A 20689-nucleotide genomic window follows, 5' to 3' on the forward strand; every position below is an offset into this window, starting at 1 on the left:
TGTATTGTGTATTGTATTTAATTAATTTATTACTGTATTGAAATGATAGTTTTATCAAAAAATGCAAGTGCTTAATCTATGGAGATTCCAATTTATTTTGATAATGAAAAGTAAATCTATTTTTTTTCAGTCTAGCTCTTAGCCTATATTTCTTATAATCATTGAAATGAGATTGTCTACTTGAGTTAAAAGCCATATTATGATTTAATATGTAAAGTGTATATTTCAAAGACATAAAAAATCAGTATGGAATTATAGAACGTATAATCCTAAAATACAAATTGCTGATTGTACTGTAGTGTATTGTGCAAGAGATAAATACTAAGGGGCAATCGTTTTTCAATGACATGATATCGCATGATAAAATAAACTTTTTTTGATTTCTTGTAATTGGGAATTTTGTACTAAAGTAGCAATTTTATGTAAGCGGAACTGACTCTAAAAGTAATTAGATTTTATAGACAAGATGGGAAAGAATCGTGTAGTAAAATTTTTGTTTGCAAGATTTCCCGAGGTCATCCGCACATATTAATGATTTTTAGCATGAGTTGCGCGGAGGGGGGTGTAACTCTCTCGGTAAGAAACGCGATGCTTATTCTGTGAATCGCTTGCGTGGTGTGGATGTGGCTGCGTCGCGACGACCTCGCCTCCGTATCGACTAGGCGTTCCCGTCTCGACCGTTTCCGGCGACTCTCGGCTATCGTCGGCTAAGGTCGGCCGCGCCCGGCGCAGCTCCGGTCGGGCCGTCGGCTTCGAGGGAGCGGGACGACGCCGTACCGGCTGCGGGGCGGTACGCGGGATAGAGCGAGACGTGCTGCGCGTTTTCACAGAACCGGAGATCGTTTACAATGTATGGCGCGCGCGACGTAGTACGGTGCGACCCGAAAGCTGAGACAAAGTTAAATCTCTTAAATTTCAGTAGATTCTAAAATATTGTAATCTCCCGACTTACATTAATTTGAACTTCATCGTATACTACCTTCTTCGTATGTATATTTTTAACATAAAACCATATTTAAAAAAATGCGAATTAAAAGTTTGCAATGTGGCTTTGAAATTAAAACAAGATCTGAACTAAATGATAAAGATAATAAATCTCGTTACTCAGCGAAGAAATTAACATTTACATGCCATGACATATTTAATCACGTATTGACTTTTCTGGGCCACCGTCAGGGCTTCGCCCTTGGTCGGATTCAACCCATGAACTAAAAAATAGTTGCACTGAAAAGTTTAGGGGCGAGTGGAAGCGTATAAATTTAATATATATTTGATAACTTATACATATATGTGCTTAAAAAATAAGCCATTGCCAGTTTTTATCGATATATATTTTGGCTGCAGTCATGAAACATATACGTTTTTTAAAGCTTTTAATCTTCTTAAAAAAATTGTATGAGAAAAATACATGTAAAAGCTTGCAAACATTGAAAGGCGAGTATTTTTCAATTAAAAATATAATTCAATAAATAATTGTAAATATAATATAGAAAATATGTTAGAAACTCCAGCTGGAAGTAATTTAGTATCGAATGGCCGACTATAGAAAGTGCTCTATTGAGTCACTTTGTCAAGAATACAATAAATTAAACCTTAGATGGTATTGCTGTTGATATTTCTACTGATTTTAAAAATATATAAAAAAAACTTATTGAACTAGATCATTTCAACTATCATAAATTTCAGACAATTTAAGCTAGAACGTTCTGAAAAATATAACATATGACGAGATGGCGATATGATAAAAGATTGTCGACCATTTATAATGACTCTGAATCTGCATTTTTTTAAATTGTAAATAGTTTTAGGTATACTTTATATAGTAAATATAAAATATAACAACAAGCTATCGTTTACAGTAAATTTAAGCTTGCTCTTCGTAGGTTCGGGCTTTGCGCTTGTAAAATCTCTCTGTGTGCTTATGAATAGATATTTAATAAATAATATATTAAATAATATTTAAAAACAATGTGCAAATTGTTTAATTCGACTTTATTTGAGCCGTTGTTTTTTAAATTCTTGTATATCCATTTATTCGTACATTGAGATATTTAGGGGTTTGCTTTTGAATCAACTTAAAATATTGGCAAACACTATTTAATTCGAGCAATATTTTTTAAACTAAGGTCTTAAATTTTAATATGCAATAATAATTAATTGTGTTTATTATTTTAATTGTAGTTGGCTTTTTTGAAATGTATTTTTTATTGTAAAAAATTATAATTTAAAAAAGACATCTAAGTAAAAGAATAATTGAGCATATAAAAAAACAATTGCTTTTTTATTCAAATAAATTTATAAAGAAACAAGTGAAATTTTTTTCATAAATAAACAAGTAGTGTGAATTTATAAATTAACCAGTGTGAAAAGTTTTGTTTAGATAACTAATAATAACAAATTTATTCATATTTTAATATTATTTCTCCTTTACACATGGCATAGTGAAGTAATTATGGTCTCACCTATGTATGTAAGGCAGTAAACTCATAATATCTCTTGTTATAGGTTATATGTTAACATAATAGTAATTTTGCTAAAAATTTAGTCCTTTCTCGCTTTTTCTAAATAAATCACGAACTTTAAATCTTGCATTTTCTTCCATTCAGATTTTGAAGTAATATTTGTGTATTTCATATTTTTTCAACCTTATCCAGCATATCTTCAGATAATGTTTAATTTCTCCGTTCGTATTTGTTTCTTGTTTAATATTGCCTCTTCTAGAAATTTGGTTGAGACAAAATATTTTCACTACCTTTTATATAAAAAAAATATTTTTTCGGTAATTGTTTATTACATTATAATAGCCTTAAGCAGTATATAAATGGTCTTTATCCTTAGTAATGTTTTCACAGCTCTAAAATCTCTGTCGTTTGTAAAAAGTCAATGACCCGACAACAGAAATTTATGGTCAATAACGCTTATAGGATTGTCAGCTGTTGAATAATTATTAATTAGATCAATGAAAGATTTATGTTTCGGTTTTTTCCCGTAAAAATTATTTTGTTACATTTTGGATGTGTTTAAAGCAATAAGCTGCTATTACACCTATGATTATTACAAATGGATTTATTCCACTTTCGACAAAAACATTCCTGCGATAACATTTTACAGTTCAAGTTATTTTGATTAATTTGTGAGGGTATTGTGCACCATTTATTATGTAATTACGAAATATAAAAAAAACAGATATTAAATTTTACTGAAACTACGATTAACCAATTTTTTTCAACCACATTAAAAATAACAGCTCTATAATTATTTTTCTACATTGGTTTTGAATTAATCCAATAAGCATTTTAAGACGTTAACTTTTTTAATATGTAATTGGATTGAATCAATTTTATGCATATATTTTTTCTTTTGGTGACTACAAAAATCATTTTTAAAATAGTTTGGAATTGTTGTGTTATCCTCATCTCTTTGTTATCTGAATTTTCAAAATTTTCTATTACTTGAAAAGCAGCCAAAACAATCATATTTTGGCATTTAAATAATATCGCACGCCCCTGCTATATGCGCCGGCGCTGTGATAATAATTTTTCAGTAATAATATTAGTTAATTGTGTTTTTGTGCAAAAAATATTTATATTTAAAAAACATATTTTTAGTAAAATTTGATTAAATGAATTTTAATTTGTTTATCAATCAACATAATCTGATTTGTTCAATGACTAGTTAAATCAAGTGATTTTATTTTTCACAAAAATTATCGTGTAATAAGAAAAAATATTATATTTTCTCATTTACTTCAGATTAAATACTGTTCTTGCTTATCAAACATTTTTTTATTTACTGCTGAGGTGTAATTTGAAAATAGAAATTATCTTAGCGCAGCAGTTTTCGCGCCGCCCTGTACGTAGCTAAGGCTCTGCCGGTTTATACACATGCGCTTTTCCTCTATGGGGCGGCCGGTAGCTTTGCGGACAGTCGGTGCCTAATACCCGTTACCGCCGCATTTTTCCGACAAAAACTTTCGCGATTATCATCGGAAAAATTAGATCGAAACGAAAAAACGCACGTACGCCGACGACCGCGGCGCGCACAGCCTCGAAAAGGACGGCGCGCACGCGGACCAGCACGTCGGTAAAGCAGGGGACCGCGACGCATTTCGACGCGAGTTTCGCCCCCCTGAACACGTATTGTTCGCTCCCTGGTGTGCCCCGAAAAGAAATTCCTAAACCTTTACGGAAAAAGTCGCGATCGCGCTCCCCCCACTGTGCTACGGAAGAAAAAATCGGGCGTTTTCTGGACCCCTCGGTGTTAATAATTAATCTGCAAGGCAAATCCGCGGGCGGGCGGGCACGTGCCGCGGGCGCGCGAATGTGCAGAAAATCGATGACGTCACTGTCAAAAAACGCGCGTTTACGCGGAAAAAATACGCCCGCCCAAAACTGACACGGGCTGGTGGGCGTGTTACGTCCCCGGTCCACCGGAGAACACGCGGGGGGTAGTGCAGGGGGTTAATGCGTATTTTTGGCCGCGTCCCCTATATTCCCCAAAAATCGGTTCTAATCACAAATATCAATTTTGCGACGATACAAATGTGAACAACCCGCCCCCCTTTGCCTCACCCCTAAAATATACGAGTGTGTGTACAGAGCCGCTCCGCCCCCCTCAATAATAAGTGCTTAAAATTAAAAAAGTGACGCCCCTAGTATTTTTACGAAATTTATATTCGACATGGACGGCTCTGTATTGTGTTATATATTATTTGTGTATATTTTTTGTCTCAATTATGGTTTTTAATACGCCCTATTTTAGCGTGATACGTAAAAAACTGTAATAATTCTTAGTAATGCTTTTAAATATAACATAACCTTAAAAAGGGGCGTAGATCAACCAATCGGACAAACGTAAAATATATGCATATTAAATTCTAAGATCATTCCTACACAATTGAGAGTTTTATTTTATATATTAATAAATAATATATATAAATGCTTCTTTAGGGTTTGCAAAAATTTACACCAGTTTACAAATAATGTAACGATTTTTTCGTTAGTGATTCTCAAAGTTTTAAAATTCATTTTTCTAGTAATCATTAAAATATAATTTGACGAAATTAGTTTTAGTTGTTAATATGTATACAATATTTACTCTAAAGTCAGTGTCAAAAAATTAGTAATAGCTTTATTCTATTCTCCGCATGGACGCAGTACTTGATTAATAAGTTTTTGTAAGAACACGCCTCACAATTCGCTCGTCTCTCTATTGTTATAACTCAATGGTGGCTTTCTTCGTTATTTTTTTTACCAAAAAATAAAATTCTCCTATTGAGGAATGTTTTTTGAATAGTTTTCTACATCTTTAAGGCTATACGATATCTAATTATATGATATTTATACAATATTGCAGATAGTGCCATATATGTACGTGATGTGCGTTATGGGTATAAAACAAACAAGATGGCATCATTGCGGACTTTGCACGCATCGCACGCATTGAAAGCGCGAAAAATAATATCGAAGATAAACACACAAAAATAAAATAATGACGGAATCTTGACGGCACTAAAAACCAAGACAAAAAAACCATTAGGTTGTAATTAACAAAAAAATTAACACACCATAACAATAATTAATTGCGATCGTAATGAATAATTAATAGAATAAAAATAGTAAAAACCGAAAAAACCACGCTTAAAATGAAAAAATGAATAATAATTGAATCTAGTTTAGTTTGTAAAAAAAATAATAGTCATAAAATTAATCGAATAGGACGGCGTCGGTTTTCGAGAGTTACGCGTCGGAGTGTGTCTGAGAAGAGGAGTCGACAATAAGTGATTTTTTTTTCGAGTTTTTTGTAAAGTCGCGATCAGTTCAGTTTTTCGTAAATATTTTTGGTTTCGTTTCTGCGACGCGAAGCTGACGAGAAGATAGAAGATCGAAGGGTCAGAAGGTGGTACGTCATATGACAGGCGGTCAGGAGTCCAGTGGCTGCGGTGCGATGGGTCGGGGCCCTCTGCAGGGCTGGCGGAGCCCGGGGCGCTAGCGGCGGCTGGGCCGGCGATGAGCCGCCCCCCCACTACACCGTAAGTACCAAATTTTAAATTAATTTAGTAATTGTAATGAAAACAGTGTCATACCGGATACGCCCCACTTTTTTTTATTATTAAAAATATTTAATACTCCTGTAGTGGATTGTTTTGAAATCCAATTAATAAAACAATTAAATTTATTGTAAAAATTTGTATTTTACAATATTTTGTGATGTGCAGAAAGTTACGCCCCCTCAAGTGTTACGCCCAGGGTTAAACCTCTTGCGTAGTAGTAGATCAATACGTGCACATGCACGATGGTTTTAGGTTAATGTCTTATTCGCTATATGTAGTAACTCTTATTGAATAACTATAAAACTGTTAAATAGATTTATAAATTTATATGATTTTATAAAAATATTAACATTTTAAAAATGATTTTGCTCATTTTATAGTTATTTTATACAAAATACCATGTCGGAACATTTACAATTTAATCTATCATACTTAAATTATTTTTTACAGATATAAATTAACTAACTTGACTTTTAAGTTATAATGATTTAATAATGCTACTTTTTCCTACGATTCCTCTATGTGAAATTTACATATTTTGCAACTTAATTTTTACAAAAAGTAACATGTTTTTTTTATACTAGCTGCGGTACCTCACGACAGTGAGAGACCGACAGCTTAAACAGTTGGGTGTAAATTAGCTTACTTCATTTATATGCAATAATGACTTAATATTACCACGTTTCTCACATGATTTTGATACATATAAGCGTTTCTATGATTAATATTTTAATGTTTTTGTTAAATTCGAAACAAATTCTCGTTTTAAAACCGAAAAGTAAGTGTTAGTGGATCGACTGAATTTTATTTGCCATCACTAAAGAGTTGGTTCATTTTCGCGTATGGCAATCTACTTAATAATGAAGTCGTCAGAATTAGCTTTAAATTTATATTCTATTGCTGTTCTAATAACATGCTAGGGATATTCGGAAAGTAAAACGCCCAGAAAACATTTCTTCAACATGTTTTTTGAATAACTTTAAATAAAGTTAAAATAACCTTTGAAAAAAAAATCAGCATGAATACTATAGATATCATTGTATTTCGTAAAATTTAAGAAATTTATATAAATCTGAAACATTCCTAAAAACAGATTTTAGCTAAGAAATATATGTTATTATTTCAAAAAAAATTATATTTATTGTAAAACATAAAAATACTTTGTCATTATTTTAGTATTTTTTTCTTTTAAATTTATACTATATTGCTATTTTTTTATAAGGTCAACTATCTGTATTAGCAGGAAACTTTTTTTTTAATATTAGATTTTTAGATTTGTGAACTAGATTATCATTTTTACTTCTTATAAAATTATTAGAAAATATACTGGTTCTGATTTTAACGTTGTTTATATTAGACTCCATCTGTATTAAACAATAGCAAGACATAAATTAATTAGGATACAAATACAAATTAGATAAGTTACATTTTCGATTAAGTAAATTTTAAACAATTTTGATTAAATAACTGGTATTAAGCAAATTAAAAATTTCCTACTAGTAGTTTTGATATTTGACTAAAATCATGCGATTATGCACGTGAAAGTGCTATATATATTAAAGAGATCAATGTAGTTATTGTAAATATTTTATTTGTAACACATATATGTACATTTATTAAATTTCTTTAACGGTTCGCGAATATTTATATTATTTAAATCACGAGATTCATTAACATTACTGTCAAAGCTCCTGCCGTGGTCACGAATTTTTAGTACTTAATTCCACTGAAATACTGAAAATTTGTGACCAGTTTAAATAATATCTACATATATTATTTGTACTTTTAATTAAATTCGAAAATACATCGCATCAGAACTTACTGTTCGATATTTCGGCAGTGATATTCCTGCCATGGTCATGTATTATATAAACATATATACTATTGGGCTTATGCAAAACTCATTGTTATTTTGCAAGTTTATCTCGCAATACATTTTAGAGATAATTGTTCATTTTATATACATGATATTCTCTAATATATTTACATTAAATCAAAAATGAAGCAATACTTTTTTTGAGTGTGTGTGTATTTATTTTTAATTAAGCATAATATTATTTTAATGGATTCTTTTTATTTATCTTAAAAAAGCAATTAATGCAATAGTTTTATCTTTTACTATAAGAAATTTACTTATAATTTCAAGCACTTTCAGGAACTACATGTTAGCTTTTAAAATACGATTCATTAAATTTGTGAAAGAAAATTAAGGAACCTATGGGTTGAACCATTTAATCTAAATCTTTTACGTACTGTGCTTCTAAATAAATTAACCACTCTTTAATAGTCTGTATAGTAATGTAAAATCTAAATCACTGTCAGTGAAACTTTTCGAGGAATTATATAAACCTTACTTTTTTTTGTCGTTTATGTAATATTAAATTCACAAATTTTGGTGTTTGTTTTCTTAGCGCAAATATTTGTTTTGTTGATATTATTATACGGTTTTTTAATATTGCTATTTATAATTAAATATAATTTAAACTTGAATATAACTTACAAATAAATACATATTTCACATACTCTTTCACAAGCATCGAATTTATGTAGTCCTTGATACATTTAATACACTTTAAACACGCACATATTCTGCTACATATACCGAGATAAATACTTATTTACTTCAAGTCATAGAAAAAAATATGTATCATATTTAAAAAAAGCTTAAAAATATCATATATGTAAAGTATGGTTTTATAATAAAAAAACTATAATTTATGGAACGATTGGAATTTATTTTAATGCACGTAATAAATAATACAATTAATATTAATTTTCAAGTTAATCCGAAAATATTAGTAGTATTTTATTTATATTGCACATATTTTAACTAACATGAAACACAATCAGATAAATTCCACAGCTATTTGATAATACTTGATCACAAGCCATAGGTGATAATAATAAATGAAAATGGTATGGGTCCGTTCTGGAACGTTTAAATTTAATGTATATTTTCTAACCTATAAAATTATCTTTATAATAAAAATTTAGTCTTTGGAACGTTGACGTCTTAATTCGCAAACCAAAACATACACCGGTCAAAAATCCTTTCTTCTACCATTCGCATGTGTCTCGGGCTGGGGCGGACAATGGTCGCGCTTTGAAGAAATGTGCACATCCATTCACTGGGGCTAAAGTTCGTTCAGGTGTTGTGTTCGTTTGAGGGGAGAGTCCTATGGGCTGGGGAGTCCTACTTCTCCTGTTTTCCTCCTCCGAAAGCACCTGGGTCTCTTTTAAGAACGGCTGATTTGCCCGCTCCAAAAGCTCCCTCGGTGCCGGGGCACGTCGTACAGACTTTTCAAAGGTTCGCGTGCTAGGTTTCCTTTCCGTGTTATATGCATTTGATGGTATGAGTGTGCTGAGGATTTTTCTCGCTTCAAGCTCGTTTGTGTGTTTGAACAAATCGCTTTCACGTATATTTTTTTTATATTATGCACTCGTCGCGCTCTTCGGATCGTTCCGGTTGGAAAGTTTCATACTCGATTGACAATCTGATATAATACCTCTTTCGTAAGTTATTTGATTGAAAAAATAAAAGTGATTTTTATTAAAAATAAAACATATTTAAGTCTAAATATCAAAGTGTTTATGGTATATGACTTAAACATGTTTATAAATAAACACTCTGTAAAAACATATACTGTGAAGGTGCAATAAATATGTTTATTTATTAAAAAAAAATTAAATATATAGTGCGGTAGAAAAGTAATTTTTATGACTGATAATAATTTTAACGTTTCTATATATTGTTCTATAAATTAATGTGGTTCATTTTTATAATACAATACCTTACGTCACGTTTATATTGTATTGTTGTTCTCCTCGAAATATAGGGTTATTGAATATAAATTTTTATTTAAAACCAATATTTTGGCAATTTTTAAATATTTTAATTTTATCTTTATATCCACATATATATTTTTTAATAATATTTAATTTTACGTAATATTTTGCATTTTGTCATTTTAAGTCAAAGATTTATTAAAAACAATTTTTTGTCGTTTCTTGCTTTTTAATATATATTGATTTTGCTTATTTAATAGAGCTTATTGTTAGTAAAATACTTCATAACACAAGTAGAATCATTTTTTTATATAGTTACTGTTGTTTATATTAATAAAAAAAAAAACAGTAAAAATATTAAATATAAATTGATCAACTCCCATACATATGTTTATGTACAAAAAATATAATAGACACTCTAATTTAATTTTGATTATATCAAAGTAAGAGGAAGAGTTATTTAAATAACACGTATGTAGCTATGTATAGGTGCATTTATGTCTAAATTGGACCTAGCCACTTCATTATATGAGTTTTGGCATAATAAAAATAATATACGTCAAAATAAATATTCTCTTTACTTATGTGTATATGTTACAGTGAATGTGAATTACCAGTAAAGTTATATTTGCTCTAAGATTGCAATTAAATTATATTTGGATATATTTCCATCAGTAGATTTAATTCCTATTAATAAAAATATAATTTAACTGATGGGCGCTAGTGAAATTATATATCGCTATAAAATGTCCACAAAACTCAATTTGACTAAACTAACATTTTTGTTTATGTCAGCATGTTTATTATTAGCTACAGTACAAGGTTATTTTATTGCATCATTTTTTAATAGAGTCATTAAAATCACTTTTATTATGTTTCAATAATAGATTTCCAAAATATGTACAATATATAAATAGGTACAAATATTTGTTATTTTCTTTATTTAACGTGTATATGATATGATGCCAAATCATTTTTTTTTTACCAGATTGTTTTTGTATTTTTTTTTCCAGTCTCTTATAAAGGATAATCCTATTTGATATAAAACATACAATAAGCAAGAAGCCAGAATGTATTAATTAACGATATTTTTTGTTTATTGTGTAAATTTAAGCTTAGGAAAAAACATTTCTCCATCACTCGATTGATTAAAGGCAAGTGGTCGTGTAAAGCGGCTTTACGTGTGCGCGCCGTCTTTGTGATTTATTGTTCGGTCGGCTGGCGGTTAAAAAAGCCCCTCGATAACCATTTCATCGTCGTTAATTAATAAAATCAACGGCAGAGAGGATGAGTGCCGAGATTCGAGAGGTCGCGATTCGAGGGCTTCGTCAACAACCTTCGCCTATAATAGTAGCTAATAATGCACGAAGGGCAGATTAACAACAGCAGTGGTTTCAAGTGCTTGATTCTATTGATACAACTAATAATTTTATTACAATATTAATTTTTTGTTGTACAATAAATAAATTTATATATTTGTTTAATACTAGAGTTACATACTATTAATCATTTACTAGCCCTCTGATAATATCAATTATTTTATGCAAGTTGTGCAGTGACGGCATTTAAAATGGTAACCTCTTCTTGTCTACAAATTTTTAGCTTCTCCCCTGAAACAAATTTGTATCTTCAAATCATTTTTAGAAAATGGATAAAAATATCTCATGTTTCAGTGTTATATGTAACTGATTTCCCGATTGAAAAGTATACTTTTAGTTATCTGGGCACGAATAATTTAAAAAGAAGGATAATAATTTTTTATTTCGTTTTAAAATATGTATAATATATTTTCAATATAGATCAGTTTTTTTCATGTAATAAAAAGATTTGTGATTCTCATTTGCTTTTAAGAATCTTAGTACTGATTTTTGTAACAGCTGCTATATTGTAAAATTCAAATCCCTTTTGGTCGATATACTCCAGTTAAGTTTCAACAGAAATAAGCGCAAACTTGCAACTAATGTAATTGTTAGTATCTTCTTAACTTGTATTATCACTATCGCTCTCTTCCTCTTCTGTTTGAGTGATAATATACCATATCAGCATCAATCAAACGTTAAAAACTCGAATTATTTGACTCGAGATTAAGCCACTACTTAATATTTTACTGAACGGCATTTTTAAAGCATTTTAATTTTTTCATTATTTTGCATATATCAAAAAAATCACTTTCTATTTAAAATCTAACACACTTATTTTCACGTTAAATTTTTTTTGTTACTGGCCTTATTTTTAAACAAGCTTTTAGTATTCCATGTACATAAAGCATCCAATGATTTTTAGAAATTAATCAAGCCATTATTTTTCTTGCCAAGAATTTTAAGAAGACTAGCACGTAAAAGCTTTTTCATTGATAATATTACACGTTGATTTATAGGTTGAATTCAACTCGTAACATTAGGCGGTAAAAAATGTTCTAACATAAGACCGTCATTCGTTTCAAATATGCTCTTATTCGAATGAAAAGGAGCATTATCTATTCAAAATTCTGCTTTCTCTGCTAACCCTTTACTTTTAAAAAATCTCTTACTACAGGAATTCAGCTGGTTTTTAACCAATCTTTAAAGATCTCTCTCTCTCCACCCATGCTCCTTTTTGATTATGATACTAAAAATGTTTAGCAATACGCAAATTTCTTAGCAAATCATATCTTAACAAAAAAGACGCGGATTTTTTTTATAAAAAATTATTATAAAAATTAACATGTGTATGTACACCATACAGACATTAAATGCACAGTACTGGTTCTTAACTATTTACATTGTTTACAGTTGGTGAAGTTATATAATAATTAAAAAATAATAAATAATTCGTAAATATAGTTAAATTTAAAGTTTGTATATAACAGTGTATTAATTTTGGATAATAATACAAGAACAGATAATAAGCAAATACCCTCTTATAAAAGAATCTCTAAAACCTTTTCTCAACTTTTTCGATTAAGTGTGGGTATTTAATTATTTAGGGATACCAAATTATAGGTCCCGATTCAAGAATGCTACGAACTAAAGTGTAATAGAAAACGCGTTTCTCATAATAAAGCCAAGCATCTTGAAAGGTTTTTTGCATACATCGTTTACATAAAGAGAGAACTTTCACTTTCTTTCAAGTGATTCCGAGATCTTTAGTGAAAGTTTTTCTAGTCGAAATTTTTCCACCGAATTCGTAGAAATAACCTGAAGGCAAAGGACGAGAAAATAACACTACATTTTCCCACAGACTGTTGACGGAAACCCGTCTCCATAGATATTCTAAGTCACTCAGTAAAGAGACGGAGTCTGCAATTATCTGCACATAAAAGTTAACTAGAATTTGTAACTGCCGTATTTATTTTAATAATGAATAACCCTACTATAATGAAATACTATTTTAACAATCGGCCGCTTTTATGCTTTTTTTTTTTAACTTTTAATATTAACCCATGATAAACACTGTCGAAGGCCTTCTCAAAATATGGATATACAATGTTCATTTGAATTCTCACATCGAGAGATTTTGTCACCGTTTTGGTGAAATACGGTTATTAATATTGAAATGGGTGAGACCAAAACTATGTTGTTGGTATAACAAGGATTTTGAATATGATCATATAACGAATTGGTTTTTAATCAATTAATTTCACATTACATTCATCGACGGGCTTAGACTTTTAAATTTAATAACACAACATGAAGCCCACATCTTGATATTTTGAAATGAGACTCGACGTCTTTGCTTATTACACAACATCATTGCTTATTATTATTCGTTAGATTTAATACATGATACTTTTTTGGTAAACACGTTCCTATTTTTTCCGAGTCGACGTTCTCGAGCCTTATCTTCGGTTTAACAAGGAGAAAATAGCGCCCGCGGCGGCTTTCGAGGGTGAAATTTTCATATGTACAGAACCGCGAAGGGCGCGCGCGTCTCGCACAATCAGATACGATTTTAATTAAAAACATTATCACGTGGTTTTAAATTAATTTCAACGTTGTCTAAATATCACGGATAGTGAGGCGAGAGGGCCGTGGCAGTGTCAACAGTCGCGTTCGCGGCGTCAGCTCATCAGATAGCGACCAGATCGCCGGTGTAATTTTGTTTGTGTTTTGTAATTGCGTTACGTATTCAGAACACTTAACCAAACAATAAGCTTTAATCAAAAGTGTGCACTGATTCATACAAGGACAGATAACTACAGCTTTTTGGTTGAAGGGGATGATGTATTGGCTTGTTCTTCTATTGCATGATGCTATTCGAAATAAAAGGATCAGCGTTTCCTTAATGTACATAGCACAATACTGCTATTAGGATTTCTCTAATATCTTCTGATACAACCTTATCTTACTTAAAATGGTGTATTTTTAATCAATTATAATATTAATAAAATATTTTTGCATAAGAAAATTATTAGCAGGGCATACTAGCTTCTAGCAACAGAACATGTGATATGTTAGTGTCTCCGACGGACAAATATCATTGAATAGCGAGGGGAGTGAAAATGCTCCGTGAATAATACTACTGTATGATCTTGTAGTTCTAGCGATTGATGCTTTATTCGTTTAATTACTCCGTATTTATAGTTGAAACTTAATGACATGATGAATGCCTTACACGTGTACATATTGTACTACACGTATGTATAATAATAATTACATATAATTCAATTAATGCATTATACGTCTATATAATGCTAATTTGGTTAATGTGCTACACGTGTATATAAAGTGTTATGATGACAACATCCAGAGTCTGACACAACACTTATATAAATTTATCATAATTTTAATTTTAATAACTATATACATTAAAAAAATCACGAGTGTCTCGAACCCAACATTAGTGATAAATAAAACTTTTAATTTGCAACAAACAAAGCCATAGTATAGAAGTGAGGTGTATTTAGTTCTCATATCTTCACAAAACTTTTTTGATGTAATTTATTACTTTTGTAAAGATGTTGTTAGGTTCCTTACTTATATTTTTGGACAAAGGACTGTGTTGTAAAGCATGCAGTGCATCTAGATAACTTTGATTGCTTTATTTTTAACTATTCCTTGTAGACCACACGTGTGTCCTGATATTAGATACAAATCTAAATTGATACAAATTTTATTTGAGCAACTTTTGTAAAGCAGCTCGTAACTGTTTATATAAAAAAATGTTATTTTATTTTTAACGCGAGTTCGGAATTACATATTAATTTTCTATATTTACGTGTTTATCCTCACATTTATATCCTTCGAAGTGTCTCGATATTTCGCCAAAGATGTCTTTAAGCATCATCAAGAGATAATTATTATTGTCCTTAAGTATTATCGAGGGATAATATATTCTAGAATCTAGTACTAAACTAAAGTATTTGCTTTTTTATATTCACTTGTATTACAAGATTAAGATACAAACATTGAAATATGTACAAGTTACTTGTATATACCCATATTAGAGTTGAAATTTTAACAGAAAAAATAAGATTAATATTTAAAATTCGTTAAATAAATTAGGTAAAAATTACATAAACTATTTTAAAAGTAAAGTACTTAGCTTTAAATATAGGTATATGGCTCGTGTCGCGATTTGCTATCAAATTGTATACTCACCATAATCTGGCATTATGGTGAGTATACAATCGAAATTGACGCGTCACCGTCTAGTATAGATGTTTAGAGGAAGGAAATTTAATGCTGCATACGTAATTTTTTAGGATTGAAAAGCGAAAGGACTCACGTACGATACGGCTTTTCCTTTGTTGCGTATGGAAATGCCAATTTCCCGACGAGAAATATTGAAATGCCAACCGCATTCCGCCACCCTCGTTTTTCCCGCATTCCCGTAAATCTGGGAACGCGTTCCCCTAAAAAATGTTACCCCCATATCCTGGCACGACCAGCCAATTGCCACCTGGTTCGCAGAGGAGAACTTCCTGGCTGAAACGAACGACCGGAAGCGGAAATGCGGCGGGAGCCAAATTAATATCGCCCGTCTAGCGGCAATCGAACCTCATTCAATTAGCGACGATTCTTCCATCTTAATGGTGGCGCAAAGTACTGTCAGTGATTGCTAAATATTTTCAAACAGTAGCACCTCAATTAAACACTACTAACATTCCACATAAATAACATACGGGGATAAGAAATAAAAATTTGTACAATAATATTTTATTAAGGATTACAGCTAATTTTGTATTGGATTAACTACGTAAAATTGATAGAATTATAATTTTTGAATTACGCCTATATATTGTCACTTAGTATGATAAAAAAATATTAATTCTAAAAATAATTTATTTGATTTGTTTTAAACTTAAATTTTGGTATATTTTAATTATAATTATTTTAAACTCAAAAGGTTGCCTTACATTACAAAATTCCAATTTACACAGAGCGCTTTGGCGCTACTTCAATGAAAACGTCACAAAGTTCAAGCCGCAAATTCCCGGATGACTCTTCCCGAATGTCCAGGATTTCGGGATCAAACCAAACGGTAAATGACCACAGTCCGTGTAAAAGTAATTAATCTTGGCACAAGCTAGCCCGGATGTCCCGAAATCGATATTGCTCAATTACGAAAGGGAGAGATGATCGACGAAACGCCTAATCCAATTACATAATACAATTCGAAGGATATCCATTTATTATGTTATATATATAATACGACAGGATTCTAATTTACGTTTCTAAATTTTTTTTCCGTATTGAATATAAAAAGCTTTTAATTAATATAATATGTTAGATCGTCGGCAACATACCGTGCAATAAAGTATGTAATAAAAATAATCGCGGTCACGAAATGTTTAATATATTTTTTTGACAGTTTTTGTAATTATTAATATCGTCGTTAAGAAGGGTTCTCTTTTAAGGGAGCTGTATGCAAAAATAAAAATTTGCTCGCCGTGCGAAAACGTAATAAAATGTGATGACGCTTATAAATAACCCTCGTCGCTGCTTAAAAACTTCTGGCCGAGGACTAATTGCTATGAGATTCTGGACTTGGCGAACATTTCCAGGTTTATTTCTTTTTTTTCTCCCCAACATAAAAAGTGCTCCAAAAAAGACCCAATCAAAGGAAAACGAAAAGTCGCGGAAATGAAGCTGGGAATTTTCGACAAATCGTTCTTTGGTATGGAAGCTTTTTTATACTCTACAATAAAATATATATATTTATTAGATACCGATATTAATCAATAACATATAATAAAAAAAAATGATTTCACTTATTCAACCCTATAGACCCTTACCTAACTGACAATATATATAAATATAAATTAAAATAATGTTATGATTATATTTAAATTATATCAAATGTACAGCTTTTGCAATAAAAATAGCACTGTATTAAATGTGCTATATCTAAATAATTCTAAGTAACTTAAATACAAATACTTAAAAAAATATTTAATATAAATAAATTATTGAAATTGAAATAATTTATTTAAGCCATTAAATTTAATAAACAAATTTATATTACATTTGATTTTATTTAAAGTAAAACATTATTTTATTTTTAAATTTATAAATTTTATAAATTTTCAACATTTGATTTTATTTAAAGTAAAATTAATATTTATAGAACCTCTTAAAATATATTTTTAAATTAAAATTTTTATAAATATTCCTAGGGAATTCTTAAGTATCGGTCCTGCCGAGCTCATTTTAGTTTTTACTTAGTAACCTCTCCAAGTCTCTTTTCTTTGACCTTGTTACTCATAGTTTACGATGAGATAAACGACTCTCCGCTTGCAAGCATTTTAAGATTTAAAGACTTTCTAAGGACGTGAACAATCCATTTTTCCTGGACAGTTCTTCGTTTTCTTTTAGTCTCTAATATGAACTTATCTGTGCATTCACTTAACTGTCATAACATTTATCTTGTATATATTTGTTCATGAATTTCAGTCCAAATCAGTCATTATATATTAAGAGTACCGCAGTGTTGCAAATTAGACCCTCTGCTCTCTTCTCTTCTAATCATTGATATACATGCGTCAATTGAGTGTAGCGTTTGATAGTAGTGTTATAACAATAAATTCTGTTAAAGATTTGGGAGTGACGTTCGAGCAAGGACCAAAGATTGCGAGGGTGCTTGGTTTCGTTATGCAAAACACGTGTCATCTTAATAATTCGACTTTTGTACCATACGCTAATTCATAACGTCCTTGAATATAGTTCCATTGTCTGGAATCCAAGAAAAATAAATGATACAGAGGTATGAATCGCATTCTTAATTTTTATTTTGTAACTTTTACTTTGAGCGTTAAGATACAATTAATTATGTTCTTGACATGGTATGTAAAAAATAAAATAATTTTTAAGTTCCTAATAACTCGGTAATTTTCTGCGATTTTAAGTGTCAATCTGTAGAATGATCCATAGAGTCGCATTTATGACTTATTCTTCCCGTTGTGGGCAGGGCGTTATCGCTTAAGAACACTCCTCTTACACGACCCAAAAAGCTCCTCAACGATCTTGCCAATCACAGAGATGCTTTTAGTTTTAATTACGTAATAAGTAATATATATTATGAAAGATAAAAAACATAAAATAATAAAGTTGAATTATATAAACTGGATCAACTCTTCATAGCTGACATTAAATAGGTCAATGTGCAATATCAGTATACTAAGAAGCAGGATGGCAACAGCGGACGTCCTGGATCTAACAAACATTAGAAAAGGATGCGATTATGACTCTCGAAGTCATTCCTGAACCTAAAACTAGGATTCCTTGAGAATGGTTTGCTCGCCAAAATAAATCTTTAGTAGTATGCAAAAATAATTAGCGACACACAACTTTCTGTGATTACTCAGGTAATCATATCCCATCGCTCCTTACCAACATAACCTCTTATAAAGGTATCTCAAGGTATTTGTTAAACTTTTTCATTTAAAATTTTCGTTATAAAATCACTTAAGCTGAATAAAACAAAAATACATGCTATTAACATATGTTATATTTCTTAAATAAGGGTTGTTTTAAGTTATTGTGCAGCACGTAATTTAGTATAGTGGCAATTGTAGAAATCAACACTGCTATTCTATGGTCCCAACAAGGCCGACGATGAAATTTCCTGAATAAATTAGGGTTCGGCTGATTCTCTGGAAGGGAAAGCTTGCATCCAAAGGGCCCGCCGTTACCTGAGCACTGAACGGCGGTAAATGAGTTTCCTTGAAAGCCTCCACAGTCTTGCTCACTCCCCTTACAAGTAAACATCGATCTGGAGGGCGAGCCTTTGAATATATTTTTCATTTCGATATCTCTCCTCGCTTCTTCTGTTTTCACGTCACACTACCCTTCCATTCTTATAAATACATATTTTTTATTTATATTTTCATATTTATTCTACTAAAAGCACCGCCGATAAGGTGTAAAAATATATACGCGTATTAAAACGTAACGGAGGGTTGCCGAAACAATGACTGTATCGAAAAGTTAATGTTTTAATCCGAAGCTTTTACGCGTATTCTTTGGTTGTTCGACTTAGCCGTACTTTTAGAAAGTTACTAGAAGAAGAATATAGCTGAATTAAATAATTTCCTTTATTTCGGTAAATATATTTATATTATAATTGTGTAGAGCCGCACTCGCGGTTAGCACAATGTCTTCGTTTACGGACAGATGATTTAGGACTGTTAATTAGTATATGTATTACTAATTGGACAATAACTCACTTAGTGAGTAGTGTTAATCCAATTACTGTATACCCTGAGACACGAGGCTTGCCTGCTTAATATACGCGAAAAATAGGGTTTCTAAATATTTTTTAAAACATTAAATGATAAAAAATTACGTTTATAAAAATGCTAGTAGAATTGTTATTAAATAGCGTGCTAAATGTAATTATATTTTATTTCATTACTTAATGGCTTAAATAAAATCGCTTTTTATGCCAAAAATAATGTAATATATTGTCTTATTCTTAAACTTCAAAGTAGAATACCTAACGTGGTCGAAATAAATAATTAAAATATTTAAATTAGCATGTAATTATAGTATTGTATCATCAAAACAATTCATTTATAAATCAATTAGGTATAATTTATTGTTTCAAATCTTTATAAAAATCTTAGATTTTTGCAAAAGTGTCCCGTTTATGAGATTTGAATTGCAAACGTCGGTATCGATTTAATGGAAATACCAGGATTTTTACTAAATTATTTAAAATATTTTCTATTTGGTTCAAAATATTATGAAAAATCTTTTCTTAATAAACTAAAAAGTTTATCAAAATCAAAATAATATTTTCGACATTTTAACTAAGCTGAAATAAAGGAAGGTTATAATTTTGGCTATAATTAGTAATTTTGATTTAAAGTTATTGAAGTATAATTAGTAGGCCTACTAACTTTTAGCTTCCACTTTATATGTCGTATATATTATAAGTTCAAAATAATGCATAAAGTTCATGCTTGTACCGTGTTTACGTTATTCATGCCTTACATATGTATACTTTTTAAAAATCTCATCTTAAATTATTTTTTTTACAAATACATATATCACTAAGAAAGAAAGGTTCATAAAATATTATACCAATGGCTTAGCTCATATTCATACCTATTTGATTTGTTTTTTTACGTTGCATAATCAAATTATAATATTTTGTGATATTTAATATGAATATTGCTGTATGTATATTAAATTCTATAGACGATACTTTCAAACGAATATTATCGGAATACCTGCAAAAAAATTTAATCAAAGCAAAACTCTTTATATTTTGTATAATTTTTTTTTCTTAATATAGCGTAGTCATACTTTTTTAATTATTGATTTATATATATATATATATTTACAACTTTGCAGGAATAGATATCTTAATCCTGACACTTTACAAATTTAACTACTTATTTAATATTTTAAACATGATCCTATATAT

At 30.3% G+C, this 20689-nt stretch overlaps 1 protein-coding gene across 8 annotated transcripts in view; it reads left to right on the top strand.

Annotated features, from left to right (window-relative positions):
* The first annotated feature begins 739 nt into the window (after window positions 1–739).
* The window catches only part of nAChRalpha1 (nicotinic acetylcholine receptor alpha1), a 173967-nt gene continuing 154017 nt past the window's right edge, over window positions 740–20689 (top strand). For 2 of the 8 annotated variants that reach the window (XM_088182286.1, XM_088182242.1), the window contains exons 1-2: window positions 4104–4153; window positions 5356–6031. The gene's annotated coding sequence lies outside the window, so the exon portion shown is untranslated. Of the gene's footprint in view, window positions 987–3884; window positions 3927–3947; window positions 4154–5355; window positions 6032–20689 lie in introns of those variants that run through there. The other 6 variants (XM_088182294.1, XM_088182250.1, XM_088182282.1 and 3 more) reach the window with 5 other exon arrangements.

Source organism: Plectrocnemia conspersa, unplaced genomic scaffold (assembly GCF_051122295.1).
Source record: "Plectrocnemia conspersa isolate PC_06_02 unplaced genomic scaffold, ASM5112229v1 ptg000001l, whole genome shotgun sequence".
NCBI classification, from domain to species: domain Eukaryota; kingdom Metazoa; phylum Arthropoda; class Insecta; order Trichoptera; family Polycentropodidae; genus Plectrocnemia; species Plectrocnemia conspersa.